The sequence below is a fragment of the Ursus arctos genome, unplaced genomic scaffold, assembly GCF_023065955.2.
Source record: "Ursus arctos isolate Adak ecotype North America unplaced genomic scaffold, UrsArc2.0 scaffold_17, whole genome shotgun sequence".
Taxonomy (NCBI): domain Eukaryota; kingdom Metazoa; phylum Chordata; class Mammalia; order Carnivora; family Ursidae; genus Ursus; species Ursus arctos.
Window position 1 is genome coordinate 42006855 of NW_026622841.1, and position 26551 is coordinate 42033405.

Genomic DNA, 26551 nt, shown 5'->3' on the forward strand with positions numbered 1-26551 from the left:
CTTAATATATATTAAGTAGCATTTTCTAAAACAAATTTAAAGCTAACTTTATCCTCAGAGCTTTGAAAACTGCTTTCAATTGGGAAAAGACAATTGAAGATTGATTCATCTTTTTCTTCTCTTACAACTTTATATCACCTTAAGAATGTTGGTGTCAGAAATAAGAATTATGTTATAAAATTCATCAAGATGCAAATATGTGAGCATAAACATGGTCTATAAACATTGACTATATTGTCAAATTATATATATCCAATTTATGAATACCATGTGTGATTTTCCAAATGTGTGTCTATACTTTTAAAGAAGGTTAGAAAAAATTGGTGTTTTCAAAATAAATGCAAGCTGCAAGTCTCCATTTATAGCAGATGTTTTTCTGACTTGACTATCTGGATTCGACACTTTCTTGATTAACCAAAGTCCTTGGTTATTAGTTCAATTTCTGTCTAGAAAGCTTAAAACGTAGTTCCTACATCTCTGACTCCCTCCTAATCCTGCTGTTGCGTTGTGTTCACCATAGGTATTGTAGAAAAACAGGGAACAGAATTTTGAGAGAAAATTAGATCAGATGAGTGTGTAGATTTTTTTTTCATGTTACCTAGGGATACATATTAATGATTATTGACTAAAAAATACATATTAAAAATAACAAAAAGATAAATCAGCCTAATGTCATGTTGTGATCACAAGAATTCATTCTGCACATGTCTTACACTTACTGATGTGCTGTAAATAAATTATCTTACTTGATCCAAACATCAATCTGTCTTACAGTTAATTAAACTAATGTTCAAGAAAATAAGTAAGTTGCCTAAAATCACGTAGTGAATTACAGAGTTTGAAGGAAAACTCAGGCATGTCTATAATCCTATTATTTTTAACCACTACATATTCTTTAAAGAAAGTTTTTATTTTAATTATAATAAATATCCATACAAACTGATTTTATCGCTAATAAAGCAAGATTTCAGACTTCACTTCTAAATTTTGCATGTTCTGGAAAGATATCAGGCTTTTAACAAATTTGGAAGATGACCTTATCATTTCAGTGCTGTTAATGTTCCCAGCAAAGAGAAATAAAATGTGGAATTTCAGGATGTTCGTTATCCCAACATAGAATTTACTCTGTATTTTGAATTTGAATGAATATAGCCATTCATCCTGCACTCTTTCTTCATATTAAATTGGCATTAATAAAGGCTTCCTTTTCAAGCAGAATATCTTTAAAAATTGAGTGTTTCGTTACTTTGAGTAAAGTGAATATGTCAGCCTCCTACCTCAAGTTGTTTTGAGGCCAAGCAGAAGTAACTACTTCAGTTCAAAACAGGAAAAGAGGAGGTAAGAAAGAAAAACATATGATCTAAAGAAGAATGAGTGAGAACTAGACTGCCATGTTTACTAGGAGGAGTTTGCAGGTAGCCAGATTCATGGCATCAGGAAAGATGTACAGTTTAGTAGAAAGAGAAGGGTTTCGAAGCTTGAAGTCCTGAGTTAGCATCCCAGAATGACAATGAGTAATGATATGAGCACATAGGAGCCACGTAGATTCTGGCCACGTCTGCATCCTTATCTGTACCATGGTCCTAATAACAATGCCCGCCATGTACTTAATTTAAAAGGCTATACTGAGAAGCAAAACAGAAAACATATAGAAAAGACTCTGTAGATGTAAATGTATATAAATATTAATTTTGATCTTTTAACCCCAACTGGTGATTATCACAGTAGTTGTTCATTATGATTAAGCCCATGACCTGAGTCTATAACTTCAGCTCAGTTTTTTCATGGTCAAGACAAAGTGAAATTAAAAACATAAACTAAAAATATTTGACCTTCCCTAGATAATCTATCTTCTGCTAATATTACAGTTGCATCCCCAGTGCAGCCGAATAATATAGTCATTCATATAGATCAAAGAGTTCAGTTTTTAGTGAAGTCTCTTAAATAGGTTTTGTTAAGTTTAACATTTTCAATGGGAATAAAAAAATGTTTTTTTAATCATTAAGAGACAAATCCTGTACTGCAAGAAAAAAATACAAAGCATTAAGAAAGCACATTTCACTTTGTCCTTTAACCTAGAAAGATACATAGTCATTCATGAATGGATATAGATTGTCTGTACTTTGCTGAACACCATGCCAAGCACAAGTCTGTAAAGGGATTAAGACTTGTGGTCTTATAAGGTGATATAGGTCTAATAAGGTGATAAGTCACATGACCAACCACTACATAAGGTAGTACATGTATAGCAGAAATGGGCCTACTTCATTGGAACTATTAAAGGGAATATATAGCTCCATTTTGAATTACCTCTTCATTATGGCAATATTTTATATGAGTGTGGATGGATAATTTTCGTAAGCCCAAAAGAACATTCTAGAAAGGAACAACATAATCAAAAGCATCAAGGTGTGTTATTAAAAGGCACAGTTTAGGAATGGTCAGGCCATTTGACACAACAGCTAAATAGGGTAGAGTAGCAAGAAATTAGGCTTACTTGAAGTGAAGACAGGTTTAAACAAAGTTCAGCCCTGTGTAGCATGCTAAAGAATTCAAAATTTTATTCCTTGGGTTATAGAAAGCTACGGAAGAACTTGAAATGAAGGGCAGATATCATTAGTTTTGTTGTTTTTGTTTGTTTGTTTCCTTTTTTTTAGTAGTCACACCAGTAGCTCCATAGAGTCCACAGGGCCCAAATAAAATATTAAAAGAGTTCCTATGTACTGATAATATTATCGTGATTCTGCCATATGTAAAAAGTAAAAACAACATGAAATTGTAAAAATCAATGTGCAGAAATCTGACCATGTTCTGATATTTCCCATATTGATTATTTCAATATTGTTTTGAAATGTTAACTATGAAATCATCTCAATTATTTCCTCATCTTCCCATACGCTAGCATTTAGCCCAGTACAGAAAGAATGCATGAGGGTGAGCTAAGGTTACAGGAAGAGACACGTTAGACATCCACTGCAGGAGTCCAGAAGTGAGATGACGGAGTCACAGATGCTTGGCTTTGTCTGTGGGCCTGGACAGAGATGGGTAGATTAAACAAATTTAAGAGGTGTTTCAATATGGTTTGAATAAATGAATCCATAGAGCAAATAAAATCCATAAAACCAAGGAAATGATTATTGATGGTTGATGGAGAGAGAAAAAGACTAGTCAGCATTGGATTTACCACATTTACCAGGTTTCTAGACTGGCAGTTAAGACCACAGTCATTGTTACTAGTCTAGGGAGGGTGTAAAAATGAATTTCAAAATAGCATAATGCCAAAATGCTGCTGTTGCAAACCAACCAAACCACTAGGTGGTTAGTCTCTCCTTCTTGCTGTCTACTGAAGAAAAAGAAGAAAGGGAAAGCCACAAGAAACAGAATGCTGAAATCCTCACTGTGAATTGAACAACAATATAATCCTAAAGCCCAAGGTCACATTGTAATCCACTTATGTGGACGATATTCAGGATTTGGGGGCACTAATCCAATTGACCACTGAATTCCATAGGCTTAGTACAAAGGTCACACTTATCGTGTTTTCGGTGTAGATATGACTCTTTTCCAGACTCTTGCACCAAAAAACTTTTAAAAATGTTAAAATAAAATAAAATAGAGCATTGTGGCTGCATAAAATGTCTCTTGACCACCCACCCCCCCCCCGCCGGCCCCCAACCACCAACAACCAAAATTTGGCATCCATCCATGGACAGAGTGCCTTTGTGGGAGCTTTGGGATCTAGCACCATATGCCAAAGGACCTGAGAATTTTTACCACCTATGTGTTCGGTAATAAGTAGGCAGATCTTGGTCCAGCTATGGACCCTGAAGTGGCCGGTAAACCAATTTCATTCCTTTCCCACCGTGGTCTGGGAGCTCCTGGACAATACTGTCTTAAACAGTCACTCACTTCCTTTTGGAAGTCAATGTTTCCAGAAGAGAAGTTCCAGCACTCCACTAGAGAAAAACGAACAAACACACAAGTTTGGAAGCAGTGAAGTGGGTAAAAGAAACAGCGTGACTTTACCTGCATCATGCTTCCTCAAGGCAGCCCAGCTTAGGGCTAAGAGAGATATTCTTAGCCATGATTTCTCCTTTGGGGGAAGAGGGAGTGTGTGAGTGAGCTTCCCCAGGTTGTGGCTGTGCAGGATGCAAGCAAAAGGGTTTACTACTCACTCACCCCATCCAGAGTACTGAAGCACGAGCTAATTAACTGGGGGGCACGAAGAGGCTGGGAGAGCAGCAGATAAAACTCTCAGTAAGCATTCAAAGGATGTGGATTCTACTCTCTGCCTTGCAGACTCCATCAAGAAGCCTGTCAGTAAGCTACTGGCAACACCCGACATGCAGATCCCCCCGCTGGCTCACGGGCACCCTGAGGACTCTGTGCACTTCACCCACATCCCCACCCCCACCACCTTGTGGCTGGCTCTCTGTAAGTGCTTCTGATGGGGGGCAAGAGCAAGCTTCAGCAAACTGCTAGTAAGCATGCAGAGAAAGCTGGCCTGTGGGCGAGAGAGAGACCACAATCTTGAGCGTTAGCACCATGTTTGGAAAAACAAAGCAGAAACTGTCAGCACTCGGCCTGGAGTGTTGCAGGATCCAGAGAAAGCAAGCAAGCTCAAGAATTCTCCCACAAGAAGAGCAAGAAACATGGAGCAAGTGTACCCATGGAAAGTCTGAGATAGCATCCAAATTTCTAGCCCATCTAGACATTATCTCTCTCCTGAAGGCAGTTGGTAAAGACTGCAGGAGGTGACTACTACTTCAAATGTGAGGGCAGCAACTCAAATCTTCAAGGAACATGAAAAATCAAGATTCATGACACCACAGGAGAATCGCAATAGTCTTCCAGTAATTGAATCCAAAGATAGGGAGATCTGTGATCTAGCTGATAAAGAATTCAAAATAGCTGCTTTATGGAAACTCAATGAGCCACAAGCAGAAAGACAAGTCAATGAAATCAGCAAAGGAATACACAAATAAAAGAAGTTTAACCAAGAGATAGAAATCATAAAAAAAAAGAGCCAAAAGAAATTGTGGTGCTGAAGAACACAATGAATTAAATGAAAAAGAAATGCAATAGAAAGCAATAACATCAGACTTGATCAGGCAGAAGAAAGAATCCGTGTGATTGAAGACAAGAACTTCAAAATTATCCAGTAAAAGAAGAACAAAGAAAAAGGAATAACGAAGAGTGAAGAAAGTCAATGTGAGCTATGGATGGAGCCATCAAGAGAATCATTTTGTGAGTTATTGGAGTCCCAGAAGGAGAAGAGAGGCAGAAGAAGGCAGAAAACTTATTTAAAGAAATTATAGTGGACGACTTCCCAAATCTGGGGAGAGATTCAGATATCCAAGTTCATGAAACTCCTATGTCACCAAACAAAATCAACTTAAAGAGATCTCCTCTAAGACACATTAAAATAAAACTGTCAAAATCAAAGCCAGAGAATCTTAAAAGCAACCAGAGGGAAAAAGATGCTTGTAATGTATAGGAGAAACTCCATAACATAAATTTCTCAACAGAACCCTTACTGGCCAGAAGAAAATAGGATGATATACTCAAAATGCTGAAAGAAAGAAAACTGCCAACGAATGCTCGACACAGTAAAGCTTTCCTTCAAAAATGAAGGAGAGATGAAGACTTTCCCAGGCAAAAAAAAAAAAAAAAGAGCTGAGGGATTTTATGACCACTAGATCTGCCTCACATGAAATGCTGAAAGAAGTCCTTAAAGTTGAAATGAAAAGATACAAATTAGTCACATGAAAACATATGAAAATATATAACACACTGGTAAACATAAGTATATAGTCAAATTCAGAATAATATTGTTATTTGTGGAGTGTTAACCACTGAACTCTAAAACAAAGGTTAAAGGACAAGAGTATTAAAAATAACTATAGCTACAATAATTTGTTAATGAATATATAATTTAAAAAGAGGCAAATCATGACGTAAAAAACATAAAGGGGGGGAAGAAAAGGTAGAGATTTTGCATGTGATCAAGGTTAAATTGTTGTCAGCATAAAACAGACCGTTATGTCTATAAGATGTTTTATGTAATCACAAAGCAACAACTTAGAGTAGTTTTACAAAAGATGAAGACAAGGGAACCAAAGCCACCGAAATGTAAATCATCAACTCACAAAGGAAGTCAGCGAGAGAGGAAGCTAGCAACAAGGGAACCAGAAAACAACCAGAAAACAATTAGTGAGATGTTATCTTTCCCTATCAATAACGACTCTACATGTAAATGGATAGAATTCTCCAATCAAAAGACATGGAGTAGTTACATGGATTAGAAAACAAAACCCAACTCTACGCTGCCTACAAGAGATGCGCATCAGCTTTCCACATACTCAAAGGCTCAATACAAAGGGATGGAAGAATATATTCTATGTAAGTGGAAACCAAAAGAGAACAGGGATGGTCATAACACACAAAATATATTTTCAGCCCAAAGAGTAATAAGACACAAAGAATGTCATTATATAATAAAAAGGGGTCAGTTCATCAAGAAGGTGTAACAATCATAAATATATATCACCTGACATCAGAGCACCTAAATATATTAAGCAAATGCTAACAGATCTGAAGGGAGAAATAGACAGTAATATAATATTAACAGGGGGCTTTCAACAATGGATAGATTCCCACTTTCAACAGTGGATAGACAGATACCCCACTTTCAACAATGGATAGATCATCTAGACAGAATATCAACAAGAAAACATTAGACCTGAATGCTACTTCAGAGCAGTGGACCCAACAGACACACACAGATTGTTCCATCCAGCAGCAACAGAATACACACTCTTCTCCAGCACAAATGGAGCATTCTACAGGAGAGATCACATGATAGGCATAAAGCAAGTTTTAGCAAATTTAAGAAGATTGAAATAATACCAACTATCTTTTTTGATCACAGTGGTAGTGTGAAATCACTACCAAGAGGAAAGCTGCAAAATTCAGAAATATGTGGCAATTAATACGCTCCTGAACAACCAATGGGTCAAAGAAGAAATCAAAAGGTAAATCAAAAATATCTTGAAACAAACAAAAATGGAAACACAACATACCAAAACCTATGGAATGCTTCGGAAGCAGATCCCAGAGGGAAGTTTATAGTGATAAATGCCTACAATGAGAAAAAGAGACAAATCTCAAATAAACACCCTAACTTTACACTGCAAGGAACTAGAAAAAGAAGTGCAAACTGTGACCCAGCTTAGCAGAAGGAAGGAAATCACAAAGATCAGAGCAGAAATAAATGGAATAGAGACCAAAAAAACCCCAAAAAACAAAAACAAAAACAAAAAACCAATAGAAAAAATCAACACAACTGAGCTGGTTATTTGAAAAGATAGAATTGAAAAAACCGTTAGCTAGACTAAGTAAGAGAGAAGACTCAAGAAAGTAAAATCAGGAATGAAAGAGGAGATATTACAACTGAGAGCACAGAATTACAAAACATCGTAAGAGACTGCTATGAACAATTATTTTTTTAAAAGATTTTATGTATTTATTTGACAGAGAGAGAGCACAAGCAGAGGGATCAGCAGGCAGAGGGAGAGGGAGAAGCAGGCTCCCCGTGGAGCAGGAAGCCTGATGCGGGGCTTGATCCCAGGACCCTGGGGTCATGACCTGAGCTGAAGGCAGGCACTCAAGTGACCGAGCCACCCAGTCACCCTACTATGAACAATTATATGACAAAAAATTGAATAACCTAGAAGAAACATACAGCCTAGGGGCTTGAGGAAATGGGAGATTTGGGTCAAAATGTACAAATTTCCAATTATAAGATTAATTAGTTATGGGGATGTAAGGTACAATATGGTAATTATAGTAAATAACATTATTATTATTATTATGGTAATCATAGTAAATAACATTATTATTATTACTATTATTATTATATTAGTAGTAGTAGTAGTAGTATATACTGGGCAGTTGCTAACAGAGTAGATCTTAAACATTCTCACCCCTAAAAGGAAACAGTGATTACGTGACAGGATAGAAGTGTTAGCTAACACTTTGCTGGGAATCATTCTGCAATATGTAAGCGCATCAAATCAACAGGTGGTACACTTTAAGCTCGTACAGTGTTACATGGCTACTATAGCTTAATAAAGCTAGGAAAAAATGAAATGAGATAAAATAAAATGGTTTGCATCAAGTCCTGCACTGAATGACCAAAAAAAGCACAGTTGTGTAGTCACTGTATTTCACTGTATTTTCATGTTTCTAGGGTGGTTTAGCACTTACTGTGATTATGTTTTATCTAATAATGGATTATTAAAATTGTGGCATGGCCCTTTAAGGGACATGTTAGGTTAGAAAATAACTGATTTTTAGGGTAGAAAGAGATATCATACTAAAATTGGAAAGGGTCCCTGAAAGAAAATCCAACAGTATCAAAGAGACAATAGACTACTCTGATTCCAGTAGAAAAAAAAATCTATTCCTCCTAGTAGCCGTAATGGAACCTTCACTGCCTTGAAAGGAAATCTGAACATCAAAGCCTAAATGGCACTGAGATTGCTCTTAGAATCATGTCAGAAGGTGATGGGGAGTTAACTGATAACAACCTACAGACTTGCTTGATGGACAAGGACACAGCGGCATAAACCAGACCCAGAATGGACACACACAGCACCAGGAAAAGAAACAGTCTTAGAATATTCATATCTGCGTACTTTGCTGCTGTAAGTAAAATAAAATTGTAATAAAAGAGACATCACAATGATTTCGGCTATATTTTACCCTATTATGTGTTTATTAAAATGAAAAGGGCATAGGCAGGTCCGTCTTCACCTCAACCTTTCACAATTGTGTGAGAAACACTTTAACTGTTTCTGTTAGTGGAAAATATTCTCTTCTTCTTTAATTTACTTTATCTCCGCAAAACTATTCATATGGATCGCAAATAGGTCAAGCTCTTCAATCAGAGCTACCTAAAATTATTAGCGCGTGTTAATACACCATGTCATCAACGTCAGTAAGTTCTGGTAAATTTTTAGCTGGGTTTGGAAAACCTTAGTTAAGAATAACTTCAAGTTTCTAAGGAAATATACACTGAGGCATAATACCATGTTGTATAATTCCCAAAAACTTCTAGCTTGCTTTTCTTGAAACATCCTTTCACTCATCAGCTGGTTTCAAAACTTAGTGACTTTGGGCATCCAAGATAGATTAAAGTTACAAGATGTTTAACTTCTCATTATACCACAAATGATGGGCCCCAAGTCATATATTTTCTTCTAAGGTTATAAATATTTATTTCTCTATCTCTTCTTTTGTCCCTCTTTTCCTCCCCCTTTTCTTTTTCTAACCTAAGAACTGGAATTAAACAGATTCAAACAGATACCTGGTATTGTAGTAAAATCATAGTAATCAAGAAATGTTATAGATTTCAGGAATGATAATAATACACATTATGATTTATTTAGGCCATGGAAATGGCTGCACGATTGTTAGTTTATAATGTGCTTGTGCCTTTTTTTTAGATTAATAAAGTAAAGAGAATCTATTTCCGTAAAAAACAGAGTATATAAGTTTCCCAGATTCACTCTTGAACGAAGATATTCTTTTGATTAAATAAGAAATTCCTTTAATATATGTAGTTGATATTAGATCGGTAAAGGGGACATGTATTTTGGTTAAGAAATCTCTTTAGTATCACCAGTTTCCCTCCTGCTTAATGGTATGTGTGAGTAATAAGAATAAGTGAGAATGGAGATGCAGGCTTTTCATTTTCTTGCAACAGAAATCACGGCCCACATGGAGCTTACACCTTTGACCTTGGCTTCAACAACACCATGATCTCAGCAATTTGTCTACCGTCCCCGCCTTTTGACCTCATGCTTATGAGCTACATTAGATCAGAGAATGCCAGGGTCAACAATTAATATTTTAAAATTACAACCACATATGAACCTATGGGCTTGCATTTTCTGCAATACTGCTGTCTAGTGCTATTTTATTTTTAAAATAAAAAAGGAGCAAATATATTATATGATTTACTAACCAATATGATTCCAAATAGGCAAATATTGTTAACATCTCCGTACACTAGCTAATTGGATTCTATAGGCCTGGTTACAAACCAAGGCCAATTCTAGCTTTCCCTTCCTAGCTTTATTTGAGCCATACCTGATTGATCATGGATAAATATTAAAAATCAATGAATGTAACTGGTTGACTCAATGCTATACATATCTATCTCTCTTTTGACAAAGCTCAAAATTTTGTGAAGCGATCTGAGAGTTCAAAATCAAGGCATATTGCACCTTGAAAACTCTCCCCATTGTTTACACGATTTATAACAGCCACCCCTACGGCTGCGTAACACAATTCTGCCTTCAGGTCAGAATGGATGGGGCCCCGGAAATATGTCATTCATTGCAATTAGGACTTCAGCTTCATCTTGCACATCTCTCAATGGAGACAGTGTAAACGTGGAGTTATTAAATACCCACTTTGTATCATATGAATGAGAAACAAAGGGAATTGGTTTGCAACTAGGAATGAGGAACCCAGCAACTGCCCAAGGGCAAGACTAATGGGGATGACAGCACAGTGCTCCTTCCCAGACGTTCTTCAGCATGAGCCCCATTGCCACCGGTAGGTTCCAAAAGACACACTTGCACCCTTGTACTAAATTTGACTTTCCTTAGAATAATTTTCTTTTAGCAAAAATCAAAGAAGCCCTAAGAACTATAACCGGGACCCAGAAAGTCTCAAATCAAGGATGGTTAATTGGTTCATAATCCCCAAAGAGTCTGGCCAAAAATTTCTTGCAGAAGGAACAGTCAATTTCACTTAAATGTTTTCCTTGTGTATATAATATTAATCAATTTTCATAAAGAGACAGTAGAAAAAAAATCTCTAGTAAGCTTGCTGTCTCTTATACAATAACCCCCCAAAATAACTATACCATTTGAAGAGGGGAAAGCCATATATAATGTTAATAGTTTACCCAAAAACATGTCATTCTGCATGTCAGGCAGGTGGCATTAATTTCTTACAATAAGTGGATTAAAGTGAAATTTAGGGACGCCTGGGTGGCTCAGTCAGTTAAGCCTCTGCCTTCGTCTCAGGTCATGATCTCAGGGTCCTGGGATGGAGTCCAGCATCGGGCTCCTTGCTCTGCGAGAAGCCTGCTTCTCCCTCTGCCTGCTGCTCTCCCCACTTGTGCTCTCTCTCTCTGACAAAGAAATAAATAAAATCTTTAAAAAAATTTTTTAAATGAAATTTAATTTGATTCTTGTTCATTTGGGAGAAAACAAGGTAGTGCCCACCTTGAGACAGAGGCACATATGGAGATAAGCACAGGCAGTGAGAAAAGGGGCCAGAAGAAGGCACATTGCCAAATATCATGACTTTTAATCTGTTTACCAATTGTATCCTAGATACCTCTAAAGGCCTTTACTTTTTACCTCTGAGTTTTTAGGCTACAGCAAAAATATAAATATGTATAAAGAGTGATAAATGATTCAACTAGGATTTATTCTGTTGGCTAGGAGAGCCAAAGGCAATTTCATATTTGCATTTTTATCATCATCTCTTAAAATAAGATTATAGAAATTGTAAATTATCCAGTTGTTTTTCAAAACTTTTTTTGGCGTCAAATTTTGAATTAAAATTTATATTTGAAATAATTAGTCATGTTATGGGAAAAAATTACTCTTTTTAACCTATGGGATTTGGTGGAAACTTTAAATTTCTGTTTTTATAATACTTTCCAAAGACTATTGACCATGTAATCAATATTTTAATTTCTAAATTCGAGTCTGGTGGTTCATTAATGTTAATATTTTAAAAAATACAAAGTGATTCAATGAGGCAAGGTAAGTATACTGGTTCATACAGAAATGGATCAAACCTCCAATAACCAGAAAATTCAGATAGATTGTCTTGTTCCTTAAATTACACTGAATAACTGAGGTGTACTTTTATTTTAATATTTGCACATATTCATTAAATGCTAATAGATAACATATCTGTGATTTTCAGTCATTGCTAATTCCATTATATTATGGGGCAACGTAGTTTCGAAATCATTACAAACAGAAATCTTGATAATGCTAAGTGAAATAAGTCAAGCAGAGGAAGACAATTATCATATGATTTCTCTCATCTATGGAACATAAGAACTAGGAAGATCGGTAGGGGAAGAAAGGGATAAAGAAGGGGGGGTAATCAGAAGGGGAAATGAAGCATGAGAGACTATGGACTCTGAGAAACAAACTGAGGGCTTCAGAGGGGAGGGGGGTGGGGGAATGGGATAGACTGGTGATGGGTAGTAAGGAGGGCACGTGTTGCATGGTGCCCTGGGTGTTATACGCAACTAATGAATCATCGGACTTTACATTAGAAACCAGGGATGTACTGTATGGTGACTAACATAATATAATAAAAAAAAAAAAGAAAAGAAAAGAAATCTTGACCTTTTGAACTGGGGTTTGAAAATAGTAGAAAGAGAGTTAGAAAGATGTTATCAATCCTTAGATGTTGGCTCCAGGAAATTACATTTCAGCTGCTCACTCACTTTTATTTTTATAAACAAAAAGAAATGGTTATTGCCAGTATAATTATGGGATGCACTTCAGAGACTGATATTATTACACAGTGGATAAGCCACTACATAAATCAGAACTTTAGAAACAGGCAAATTTGACATGTTGCTTCAAGAGCACTTATGGGCATAGTGCCCTCTCAGTGTGAATGACTAACCTCCATGATTGTTAATAATATTTTCTCATATAGGCAGCTCAGAGAAGGAAACCATTTTCCTTTTATTGGTTGCCATTTCCATGTTTCTCAGTGAGGGCCGGCTCTTTGCAGATCGAACTAAAAATACTGATTTAAATGTATACTAAAGCTCCCCATAAGATGTTGAGCTACTTAAGACTAACTGTTACTAGTTTTTAATACTAGAACAAAGATGATGCCCCATGTTGAGACGTTCATAAGTTATCATTTAATCGCCCTTCATGTAAATGGCATCCCCCCCCCTTTTTTTTTTTTTTTTTTTTGTATTCTGGAAGAGTATCTTATGAGGTCGCAAAAAATTTTTTTGCTGTATCTTTTATAAAAAAGCAAACTTCAATTTTTAAGTGCCTGGTGACATGAAAAACCAAAAAAAAAAAAAAAAAAAGGATCTATCACCCCCCACTCAAAAGGTCTTAGGACCTAAGGATTTAGAAGAAATGAGATTAGGAGATTGGTAATGTCAAACCCATCTCTACTGGACATCAAGTCACCTCAATGTATCATTACACATAATTCAACATGGAGACAGACAACTGAGAGAAGTTTGACGATTGTTGTACTGGGGACAGAGATTGCTTATTGCTTCTTGTAATTGAAAAGAATTATTTCGTCAAGTCAAAATCAGTATTAATGACAGGAAGTCTGAAAGTTAGAAAGACAAAATGGACACTCACTGGAGTGATGGAGAAATGTCGGTGTTTGCCAAGACTGGAGAGTATTTTTAACGATAAAGAAAAAGTAGATTTTAGGTAACTTACCACTATCAAAATCATGTCAAATGAAGAACACGAAAGGCAAACATGAAGTATTGAAGGAGGAAGGAGTGGGTAAAAATACAAGTACCAGAAATAAGTATGGGAGGAGAGATTACACTCTGTACCCACAGAGCAGTTTCTTGGTTATAAAAATAAAGACTAAAATATCTTCAGCTTATTTCTGCCTAAGTCTCAATGTACTGAACTAGGACACAGAAATATTAATAATCATCCCTATTTCATAGCATTATTCTCAGTATTAAATGAATTAATATAGATGAAATGCTTTGAACAATACCTTGAATATATAGTAACAACTCAATAAATGTTGGCTTTTACTATTTCAATAATGAAAAAGAGTTTGAAAGTGGTCACTTTCCAAGTGATGTGTCCCTCCTCCTCATATCAGAAAGAGATTACATATTATATAACTCTTCCCAAAGTATATATAACTCAACATTTTTGTGAAGAAGGGCTCCTTTCTCTTTCACTAGTAGGTCAGGTAGATGTCAATATCACATGAACTTCACAATTAAATATTTGTCTTTAAAAGTGTCTCTGTAAGTGGTGGGGAATAATGTGTCACTTCACTCTATTCCTCAAACCTCCTGTAGAAGCCTATTGAGAAAAATTTTGAAAAATAACTTAAGAAAAATGATGCTTTGTATACAAAAATATAAGTTATAGTCAGGTTTTCTTTTCTTCAGAAACGGTGACATCAAAAGACAATGGAACAACATTCTCTAAACTGCCAAAAAATAAAATCTAACAACTCAAAATTCTATACCTAGTTAAAATATTCTTTAAAAATGAAAGTTACCATTCTAAGATAAACAAAAATTGGCATATTCTTTTCCATCCCACAGGCACTACACTGTGTGCTAAATGGAGTTCTTTAGGCTAATGTAAAAACACCTTATGGCAGCTCAGATCTACTGGATGAAACGAAGAGCACTGGAAATGATACCTGTAGGTAAATGGAGAAGAGTTTATATTTTTCTTCTCCTAGCATAAAGAAACATTATTTCCTCAGAAGATAATTGAAATGCTCTAATGATGGAGTTTATAATATATTTAGACTTAATACATATGAAAACATTAGGACAGAAAATGAGGATGGTAAATGAAACTATACAGTAACAATGTTCTTATATTTTAGATGACCTAGTACAATATTAACTATAAGTAGACTGATAATTTAAAGATACGTACTTATAATTGCTAGAGTAACTCCTAAAAACAATAGGGAAATGGCATACTAATAAAAAATATTTAATTGGCTCAAAAGAAAGAGGAGATAAAAGATAAATTGACTATAGATGGGAGGGATAAAAATAAAATAACTCAATGGTAGACAAATAAAACCAAGTCAATGTTAGCATTGACTATAAGTGGAACAAATCCTTTGTTTAAAAGGCAATGAATGTCAGGGGAAAAAAAAAAAGGAAGGCCCCAATTTTTGCTGTATAGAAGAGATGCACTTTAAATATAGACTTTGGGGCGCCTGGGTGACTCGGTTGAGCATCTGACTCTTGATTTTGTCTCAGCTCGTGATCTTGGGGTCCTAGCATCAAGCCCCTGCACTCCGCAGGGAGTCTGCTTGTGATTGTCTCCCACTGCCCCTCTCCCCACCCATGTGTTCTCTCTCTCCTTCTCTCTCATAAATAAATGAATCCTTAAAAATAAATAAATAAATAAAGACTTAAAAGGCAAAAAGTAGCACAGACAAGAGGAAGATTCGAGTATGATGGAATGGTTAATTTATCAAAAAGACATACAATCTTCAATACATATGTACCTACCTACACAACTACAAAATACAAAAGCAAAAGTTGATGAAACTAAAAAGAAGAATAGATAAATCAAAAGTAAGAGTCGGAGATTTTAACACTCCTCTCTTGGTAACAGAAGAAATATATGAAAGATCCAGTACTGATGTAAAGAATTGCACAACACTATCCAACAACTTGACCTAATTGACATTTATGGAATAGTCAACAACTGTCCAATACATACATATTCCTTAAAAGTGTACATGAAATGTTCAAGAAGGTAAATCATAAAACAAGTCTCAATAAATTTCGAAAGATTAAAACATTACAGATTAGGAGTTCTGGCCACAATAAAACTAAAGTAGAAGTAAATAATAAGATATTTTAAAACTCCAAATATTGGAAATTAAACAACAAACTTCTAAATAACCCGTGTCTAAGAAATCATGAGAGAAATTAGACATTACAGCAAACTAAGAGATAATGAAAATACTTGCCAAAATTTGTGGCAGACAACTAAAACAGTGTTTAGAAAGAAACAAATAACTTCAAATGTTTATATTATAAAAGAAGAAAGGTTGAAATTATTTACATTTCCACCTTAATAAAAAGTCAAACAAATTAAATCCAAAGTAAGTGAAAGAAAGGAACAAATAAAAGTAAGACCAGAAATTACTGAGCTAGGAAAAAGATAGAAAGAAATACAGAATATGAAAACAGTTAATAAAGCCAAAATTTGGCTCTTTGAATGGATCGACAAATTGACAAGCATCTAGCATGACTGAATAATAAGAAAACAACTACCAATATCAGGATTGAAAGGAGTTGTATTAGTCAGAATTGTACAAAGAAACAGAACCAACAGGATACTTATCTTGTTTGTTTATTATGAGAAAATGGCTCATGCAGTTACGGATACTAGCAAGTACAAAATGTGCAGGCTGGGGCTGGCAGCCTGGAGAGTCAGGAGAGCCAATGTTCTTGTTCAAGACCAAAGGCAGTTTGCTGTAGAAGTATGAAGAGCTGATATTGTAGATGAAATCCAAAGTCATCTGCTGGAGAATTCTCTTTTGCTCAGGGAACACTAGTCTATTTGCTTTATTCAAGCCTTCAACTGATTAGATGAGGCCCACCAACATTATGGAACTCCACCTGTTTTACTCAAAGTCCGCTGATTTCAATGTTAATATCATCCAAAATTATGTTTTGGAAACACCCTCACAGGAGCATGCAGGATAATATTTGACCAAATAAATGGACACCACGTGGCCCAGCCAAATCGACACATAAAATTAACCATCACAAGTGTGATACTGCTATAGATTTTACAGATTTAAAAGGATAAGAAGAAAATACTACTATAAACTTTATGTACTTATATTTGATAATTTAGATGAAAAAGATGAATTATTTGAAAATGTTACTTATCAAAGCTGCCATAAGATAAAAGGAAAACACTGTATATTCTTTTATTTATTAAGAAAACTGAATTCATAATCAAAACCTTCCTTCACTGAATATGTCATATCTAGATGCCTTCACCTGTGATTTCTTTTTTTTTTTCCCAAGGATTTATTCATTTGTTTGAGAGAGGGAGAGAGAGCAAGTGAGGGTGGGGAGGGGCAGAGGGACAGGGAGAGAGAAATTTTAGCAGACTCTTTGCTGAGCTCAGAGCCCAACACGGGGCCTGATCCCACGACCCCGAGATCATGACCTGAGCTGAAACCAAGAGTCCAACACTTAACAGACTGAGCCACCCAAGGGCCCCCACTTGTGATTTCCATCAAAGAAACACTTAGGAAACAATACAAACCTGACACGACTATTTCCAAAAATAGAAGAACGAATACTTCGAAACTCATTTTCTGAGGTCAACATAATCCTGATGCCAAAACGTTGCAAAGACATTATAAGAAAACTACAGACTGCTATCACTCATGACCATCGTCATAAAAACCCTTAAGAAAATAATGGCAAAGCAAGTCTCCAGTATATTAAAAGGATAATACTCCAGGAAGACTTAGGATTAATCCCAGAATTGGTTTAATATTTGAAAATCAGTCAATGTAATTCACTACATTATTAGAACAAAAGAGAATAATTATATAGTCACCTCAATAGACGCAGAAAAAGAATTTAATGAAAATTTAAAATTCTATACTCATTCATGCTTTTAAAAAAATTCTTAGCAAACTAGAAATTGAAGGAAACTTCCCTAATGCAAATAAAGTCTTCTTAGATGCAGAAAGCAATAAGCACAAAAGAAAAAAAAATGACAAATTAGAGGGTTTCTTCAAAACTAAAGCCTTCTATGAATAGGCACACTTCAGCCTTGAAGAAAATATTGTCCAAAAAAATCTATGGACAAAGAACTTGTATACAAAATATTTAACTCTCAGAACTCAATAACTGAATGACCAAAAAAAAATAAAAAAATTAAAAAAATCAAAACACCTTCCAGGAAGACCTCTAACAAATCCAAGAAAGATCATTATGAGACGAGGTAGTTTCTTCCACGTAGCAGACAACGTCCTCCTTTATTCACTTGTGCATCTATTTAATAAAAATTCAGTGAGGCCCTGGGAACACAAAAGGGAAGAGCACCTAGCGTTGCTGGCGATCGCTGGCAACATCAAAGGGAGCGAAAGGCGGGAGTGAAATGCCAGGACCACACCAGAAAATGGGCAGTGACGAGGGGCTTTTATAAGCACCAATAGAAGGGAAGTCGAGAGCGCGGCAGAAGCAAATGGGAGGGCTGGCACGCGCTCTCCGGCCATCGGCAAAGTTATCCGAGGGGGAAACATCAAAGCCAAGGCCTGAAGGACAGCAAAAGTTGGTAAGAGGAAGCGAAGGTGCGGGGAGGCGGGAGGAGGAGACGCGGTGCAACGGGGAGATTTTGGACAGATGGAACGAAATGAGCAAAGGGCAGAAAAAACATGGCGCATTTGGCAAACAAAATAGCTGCGCCTGGGCATTCACATGGGGTCTGTCAGCGAGCCTGCTCCTTGGAACACCCGGGTGGGCGGAAGAGGCCGAGGGAGCGGTGAGGCTGGCCCTCACTTGGCAGAGGGAATGAAGAAGTTCCTGATTTGGAGAGACGCTACCCGCTAGTGTCACCAGCACCTGATTTCACCTGCTGGTCACCCTTCGAATGGTTCAAAATTCAATCGAGGAGGCCTTCTTGCCTTCTCTCATAGCACCTCCGCTCTCTTTACAGAGACCTCACGTGGTATTGGAATTGCTCGTTTCCTCAGCAGACGAAGAGTGCCAAAGGCAGGAGTGACAAGTCACTCATCTGTGGTAGCAGCTCCTCGTAGGGAGCCTGGCACACAGCTGGCTGTCACTAGTCAACGCCAGCCTCCTCCCCGGGCCCTATACAGCGTAGAAGTCGGATACACTGCAACCCTGTTCCTCTGACCCGGACCAACAGGCTGATTTTTCAAATTCTCTGTCTTGTTCCCTCTCAATAAACAATCAAAATATCCCAGCAACTCCGAAAGACATCTTTCACAATGCCTTTTGCAATTTGAGTGAACACAGCAGTTCTTTGTCTAACCCTGGGTCCCCATTTTTTTTTTTTTCATTCAGAGAATGAGTTCACCGAAGTAGTAGATGCCTGTTGCTGTCAAGCGTTAGAGCCTCAGAGGCAGAAATTAATTGTGAGAATGTTCAGCTCAATTGAGAGCATGCTGCGGTTGCTCGATACTTATTTAAAATATCAACAAAACTTGTTTCTTTGCTTTGACATTTGAACCAGCTATAGAATGTTGGGCAAGAATTTTGATTCCCATACATCTACATGCCAAAGTTGAAAAATAAGGGATCTATTTTCCCCTCAGAATTGTTTCATGCCTGTATCAAAATACCAAGTTACCATGGTGATAGCTTCTCTTGTAAATAGGGCAACTCTACCCCCCTATAGCCAACCTACCCCCCTGAAGCAAACATAGCACAAAAGGGAAGCAAAATAAGCCCTGAAAGAGAGGACAAAAGAGCCTGGGGAAAATCCCCACAGTGAAAGAGATAAAGGCCGGTCCAGATAAAAGTCTTGTAAGGTGACAGAATTCCCCTTGCCCGGAGCTCCTCAAGGCCTAAGCGCCAGGCCAGCAGGAGGAGAGGGGTGGGCCCTTGAATACGCCCAGCCCAGCGAGGGCCCCGGAGGGCGGCACAGAGAGGGTGCATTTGCTGAGCGCGGGGGAAGTCGGTGTTAATGAGAACAATGGTAACCCCGTTCACTGAGGGCTCGTTCTGGCCTTCAATGCTCAATCTTCACAGCGCGTTTGCGAGGTCAGTCTCACAGCTATCCCGGAAGTGAGGCAGAGATTCGAACCTGTGCACTTAACCGCCCTCCTGCATGGCCTCAAAAGTAATGAGGAAGCAATTTGAAAAGCTAGAGGAGAGAAAGGGGCCTCATCTATCTTTCGAAAAGCGTGAGGGGGAGAGGAAACAAAATCCGAAGTCAGGATATGACTCTCCGGAGCCATCAGTCGCCCCAAGCTCTGTGGGGGCCCTTGGGATGGACAGCCAGGCAGGACGCCGAGGAGGATGCCGGGAGGAGGGAAGTGAGCGGCAAGTTGGGGAGAAAAGCTGCCGTCAGGGGAAGAGACAAGTCGCTGCCAACTGTTTTCGACAGAAATGGAGGTCTCTGCATATAATTAGTACCTTTTGGTGAAACGCTCCCTTGCTTGTTCCCCACATGTCTCTCAGCTGTGTGTCTTCCTTTAGTGAACTTGTTTACCATTTCGTTTTGATCAAATTTCAACAAATTAGTAGGTTCGGGGGGTTTGGTAACCCTGTGGCTTTTATTGTCATGTACTCCGGCTCTTGAAACAGCCTTCATTTGCGGCTTCCTTCAGGCCGCGGGCTCTGTGAGGAAAGAAAAGAGAAGCTGCAACCTTCTGTGTCGCACCCGTTCTAGAACAAGACGGAGGAACTCAGGGCAGTACCCCACGGTGATAGTGCTGAAGTGACTTCTAGCAAGAGACTTAGCCCAGCAGAAGCAGAATGGCTTGTCACAGCTGTGTGCAACCCTCGTCGACACTGAAGACAGCAGAAGCAGCCCCTTGTGTAAATGTCAACACCAGAACTAATGCGAACCAATGAAGAAGATTGTGCTTCAAAACAGGTTCCTTGGAAGCTTATGTGCTCATTTTAATGAACGTGCCATTTGTGTAAAATCCATTTGAAAGCAATCCTGCCTCATTTTTAGTCTAGAATTCTACTGACCAGATTCATCACCCATTTTGTTTGCTGTCCTGAATTCCACATCACTTTCTTTTCAAAAATCGAATCCGTTGTCAAAGGATTAAGATTCCCTACTGACGATTCTCTGGAATCCCAAGCTCTGAGAGCCATTCCAAAAGAGGAACTCTAGAAATGTTTTGGTCAAGGGTCAGCATCACTGGTAAATATGACCTCCAAGGTGAGTGTTTTGATGTGGTCTGCCCTCACACAGACCTGTGAAATTGCTAGACTTGAAATAGATCAGCTCCTTTCCTTATCAGACGTACCTATTAGCTTATGGCTAACAACTTGGAGTAACGACCTAAACAGTGAAGACAATTTTAAGGAAATTTATGACCAAATGTCTGTATCTTTCTTATTGGAAGAATTTTTTTTTTTAGTTTGTTTTATTGCAAAGTTTTTAATGCAGAGTTTGCTTTTGGAAACTCTATCTTTAAGGAAAAAAATATCTTACTAAGCAAATTCAGATTTGCATTCATTCGAGCACACTTGTGGAATTAAATACATATTTTTCTACAACAACTGGATGGAGTTCCCCAGAAGGTGATTTCAATTTGTGATGAAAGTAAATCCAATTACTTTGATCAATGAAATTACTAATAGACACTTTCCAAGGAAATTCAGAGTGTACGTGCCATTGTTGTGCTCATGGGTCTGCTGCTGGCCATTTTATGCATTTAACTCTGTACAAGCTACCTAAAATGTGTGGATCGTATCCAGACAAAAGTGTTAGCTCTTTGAGGGTAGAGCATTACCTATGATAGTGCTAAACACCTGAGAGAGAGGCTGTTGCTTTCAATGCAATTGGTCACAATAAGCAAAACTACAAGTCAATAACCAGTGCAAGTAATAAAAGTGTAATGAAATGTTTTTCTATTACTACTGTTCCCCGATTGAAAAAATATATAAAACATTTTTGTCTTTTCTACTGTTCCTTGCTACTTGATATAAAGAAATTTGACTGATAATAAGACTCACCCCTGGCAAATTTAGCTGGATCAATATTTGCATGATTTAATTTTATCTTAATTGGGTACCTTGAGACTCACTGCAGGGGGATTTTTCTCGGTTTGTGCCAATAAGTACTCTCTTCCATTTGTTCTTCTTAAAATTGTATCCAAAGGCAAATATTCCAACTGTTTCCCTTTCTCCATTGATACCACACTCAGAACTAAACTGCATTGTTGCCAAGATTTTACTATCCTTAAATGCAAGCCAGCTCACATTAGGGACCTACAGATGGAGGAGTAAGCAAACCTAACACTTCAAATTTTAACATCGGAAGGCCTTTTTGAGAGTATTCTGATTTAATACAATGCAACTTCAAATTGCTACAAAAAGCGCCTTTGCAATGTAAACTTTATATTTCTGCTAGGATCATATATTGTACTTATTACATGTATGGCATTGATTCAAAAGAATCTTCAAATATATAAAAGGTATAAAATAGTCATGTTACAATGAACTCATGTAGTCACACCTATTCTAAGAAAAGGAATATTAAAACTACCCTGGAAGTCCCCTGAGTGCCCCTCCCCAATCCGTTTCCCATCTGTCACCTTCAGATGTAACCACTAGTCTATATTTTATTCTTACCATTCCCTTATGATTCTTAGTAGTGTTACTGAAAATGTTGTAAACTTAAATATATTGTTTTTTAAAACTTTTTATTTGGAAATGATTTCAGGCTTACTGAACTGTTACAAAAATGGTACAGAGAATCCCTGTACAGTATATTCTTCACCCAGCTTCCCCTAAAGTTTCTGTCTTGCAATAGTTAGTGATCAAAGCCAGGAAACTAACATTGGAAAAATGCTATTAACGACAGACCCTTTTGAATCTCACTGAATTTTCTACCAGTGCTTTTTCTGGTCCAGGTTCCAATCCAGGATCTTACCCTACATTTAGGGTTGTTTTAATTTACATATCCCCATTGTGATTGAATTTGAATATTTTCCCATATATTTCAGGATTGTTTTATTTCGTGTGTGTGTATGTGTGCGCACGCGCGCGTGTGTGTGTGTGAATTGTTTATTTGGGTCTTTTTTTTTTTTTTTGAGGCTTTTGAACCTTTGTCCCTCAAATTTTAAAAGTTTTACATATATATATCAAACATTTAGCCATTTGAAGTATATTTTTCAAGTATTTTCTCCCACTTTTTCATTTGTACTTTGGCTTTATTTTTTATATGTTGTGTCGCATGAAATTTCAATTTTTATGTGGTCATGTTTAATGTTTTCTTTTATCACCTCTGTATCTTGAGTCATAGTTAGAAAGCCTTCATCTACTCTGAAGTTAAAGAATAACTTAACCCATGTTTTATTCTTGTACTTTTATGGTTTCACTTTTTTACATGTAGATACCTAAACCATTGGGAGTTTACTTTGGTGAATGGTGTGAGATATAGGTCTACTGGGTTTTTTTCCCAAGTAACTAAACATTTATCTTGGCACCAGTTTTATAAAGTCAGCCCAGTCCCAGTGATTTGAGATGCCACCTCTACCATATACTGAATTTGTACATGTATTTGATTCTATTTCAGGGCTATGTATTTTATTCCATCGGTCTGGCTAGGCATGCACCAGCGCTATAGAGTGGTTTAATCATAGCATCTTCAGCAGCGAGCAGAGTGGAGCCGTGGAAGCCTGCTGAACCCATAATTAGAGTCTCCAATATGCTTCAATGTCTGGTGAGGTAGTCTTCCTCATCCTTTTACTCTCTTAGTGTTTTTCTAGCTGCAATTACATATTTGTAATTTTCATATGAATATTAGTATCATATCAACTTTTATTAATCTTTTGGCTGTGTTTTGTCAAAGTACAATTCAGTTATTTATCACTTTCGTGTAGTATTCCATTATAGAATATGCCAAGATTTATCCATTCTGCTGTTGATGGGCATTTAGATTTTTTTTACTCTTTTATTGTCACAACCTCTACTGTTTTGAACAATTTAGAGCATGCCTTCTATTGCACACATGCAAGATTTTCTCTAGGGTATGTGCCTACAAGTGGAACTGTGGGACCACAGAATATAAACATTTTCAGCCTAACTACAGAATGCCAACTTCCTTTCCAAGGAAGCTGTTTCAGTTAAGATTTCCAGCAGTTTTTAAAAGAGTGCTTGTTAATTTTTAATCACATGGAATTTTCTAGTTACTGTTTTCTTTTTTATTGAAGTAAAATACATATAACGTAAAATTTACCATCGTAACCATTTTTAAGTATACAGTTAAGTGTATAGTTAAGGTATTAAATATATTCTTAATGTGCAACCCTCCTCGCCACCATCCATATCAAGAATTCTTTACATTTTATAAAACTGAAATTCTATACCAATTAAATAACTTCCCATTCCCCCCTCCTTCTAGCCCCTGGCAACCACTGTTCTTTTCTTTTTTTTTTTTTTAAAGATTTATTTATTTATTTGACAGAGAGAGAGACAGCCAGCGAGAGAGGGAACACAGCAGGGGGAGTGGGAGAGGAAGAAGCAGGCTCCCAGCAGAGGAGTCCGATGCGGGGCTCGATCCCAGGACCCCGGGATCACTCCCTGAGCCAAAGGCAGACGCCTAACAACTGAGCCACCCAGGCGCCCCGGCAACCACTGTTCTACTTCCTGTCCATGATTTTGATGACTCTCAGTACCTCATGTAAGTGAAATCATACTATTTGTCATTGTGACTGGCTTATTTTACGTAGCATAGTGTCCTCAAGGTTCACTATGTTGTAGTGTTTGTCAAAATTTCCTTCTTTTTAAGACTGAACAATATTCTGTTTTATGTATATACCGCATTTTGCTTATCCATTTATCTGACGACGGATAAGGGTTGTGTTCATGCTTTAGCTACTACTAATAATGCTACTCTGATCATGGGTGTAAAAATATCTCTCCAAGGCCCTGCTTTCAGTTTTTTAGGGTGTGTATCCTGAAGTGGAATTGTTGGATCATATGGTGGTTCTACTTTTAATTTTTGAGAAAGCGCCACACTGTTTTTCACAGCAACTGTACCATTTAACATTCTCACCAGCGATGCAGGAAGGTTCCGATTCCTCCACATCCTCACTAACACTAGCTATTTTCTGGTTTTGGTTTGTTTTGTTTTGTTTTGGGGGGGAGGGGTTTGATAGCAGCCATCCTTATGGTATGAGGTGGTATCTCATTGCAGTTTTAATTTGCAATTGCCTAATGATTAGTGATATACTTTTCATGTACTTAATAGCCATTTGGAGATCTTCTTTGGAAAAATGTCTATTTAAATTCTTTGCCTATTTTTGAATTAGGTTGTTCCTGGTTGTTATATTTTAGGAGTTCTCTACATATTTTGGGTGTTAATCCCTTACCAGATACATGATTTACAAATATTTTCCCCCATTCTGTGGATTTCCTTTTTCTCTGTTGATAATGTCTTTTGGTGCACAGAATTCTAGAGTTTTGGGGCGCCTGGGTGGCACAGTGGTTAAACATCTGCCTTCGGCTCAGGACGTGATCCCGGCGTTATGGGATCGAGCCCCACATCAGGCTCCTCCACTATGAGCCTGCTTCTTCCTCTCCCACTCCCCCTGCTTGTGTTCCCTCTCTCGCTGGCTGTTTCTATCTCTGTCAAATAAATAAATAAAATCTTTAAAAAAAAAAAAAAAGAATTCTAGAGTTTCATGAAGTCCAATTTTTTGCTGTAGTTGTTACCTGTGCCTTTGGCATCATATCCAGGAAATCATGGCCAAATCCAGCATCATAAGGCTTTTGTCCTATGTTTTCTTTGAAGACTTTTGTAGTTTTGGCATTTACTTTTAGGGCTTTGATCCATTTTGAGTTGATTTTTGTATATGGTGTTAGGTGCAACTTCATTTCTTTCCTTCTTATATAGCTTTCACAGCACTATTTATCGAAAAGATGGCCCTTTCCCCATTGAATGGTCTTTGCACCCTTATCAAAAATTGCTTGACTATATGTGAGGGTTCATTTCTGGGGTCTCTGTTCTATTCCATTGGACTCTATGTTTGTTTTTATGTTAGTACCATATTGTTTAGTGAATGAATTTAGTAACATCTGTAGAGAATTTAAAAAACCAAGTTACAAACTAGAAGACAATATTTACAAATCATATATTCAACAAAGAACTTGTACTCAGAATATATAAAGAACTATTAAACTCAACAATAAGAAAACAAACAACTCAATTAAAACTGAGAAAAAGGACTTGAAAAGATAGTTCGCCAAAAAGGTTGGGAAATAAACACATGAAAAATAGTCCAATATCATCAGTCATTGTGAAAACACAAATTCAGGCTACAGTGAGATACCATATATGCCTGTTACAATAGCTAAAATAAACAATACTGACAATACCAAATATTGACAAGGGTGCAGAGCAATTGGAACCCTTACACGTTACTGGAGGGGATGAAAAATGGTACAGTCACTTTCAAAATGGTTTGGCAGTTTCTTTCAAGGTTAACTATACACGTGCCTTATGACCTTTCAATCCCACTACTGGTTATTTACCAGAGAGAATTTGTGCTCATACAAATGAAGAACGCCTTCCACGGGCTCATCAGGAAACTTGACACAGCCAAAGAAAGGGCCAGTGAGCTTGAAGAGAGGTCAAGAGAAACTTACCATACTGCAAATGCAAAGAGAAAGAGCAAAGCAGAAGTAAAACCAGAGCAGAACATGCAAGAACCGTGGTTCAATGGTGAAAGGAGCACCACACCCAGCACCGGACTATCGGAGAAAGGAGAGAATGGAGTAGAAGAACTATTCCAAGTAACAATGGCCAGGAACTTTTCAATATTAATGGCAGCAGGAAACCACAGATCCAGGAGCCCCAGAGAACATCCAAGGGCATGAATACCAAATAAGACACGCCTAGGCAGAGTATATTCAAACTGCAGAAAGTCATAGACAAAGAGAAAATCTTACGGGAGGTTTACACAGTTCTACCAATTTACTCGACACCATTGAGTTATCCAATTAAAATGGGTGAATTGTATGATATGTAAATTA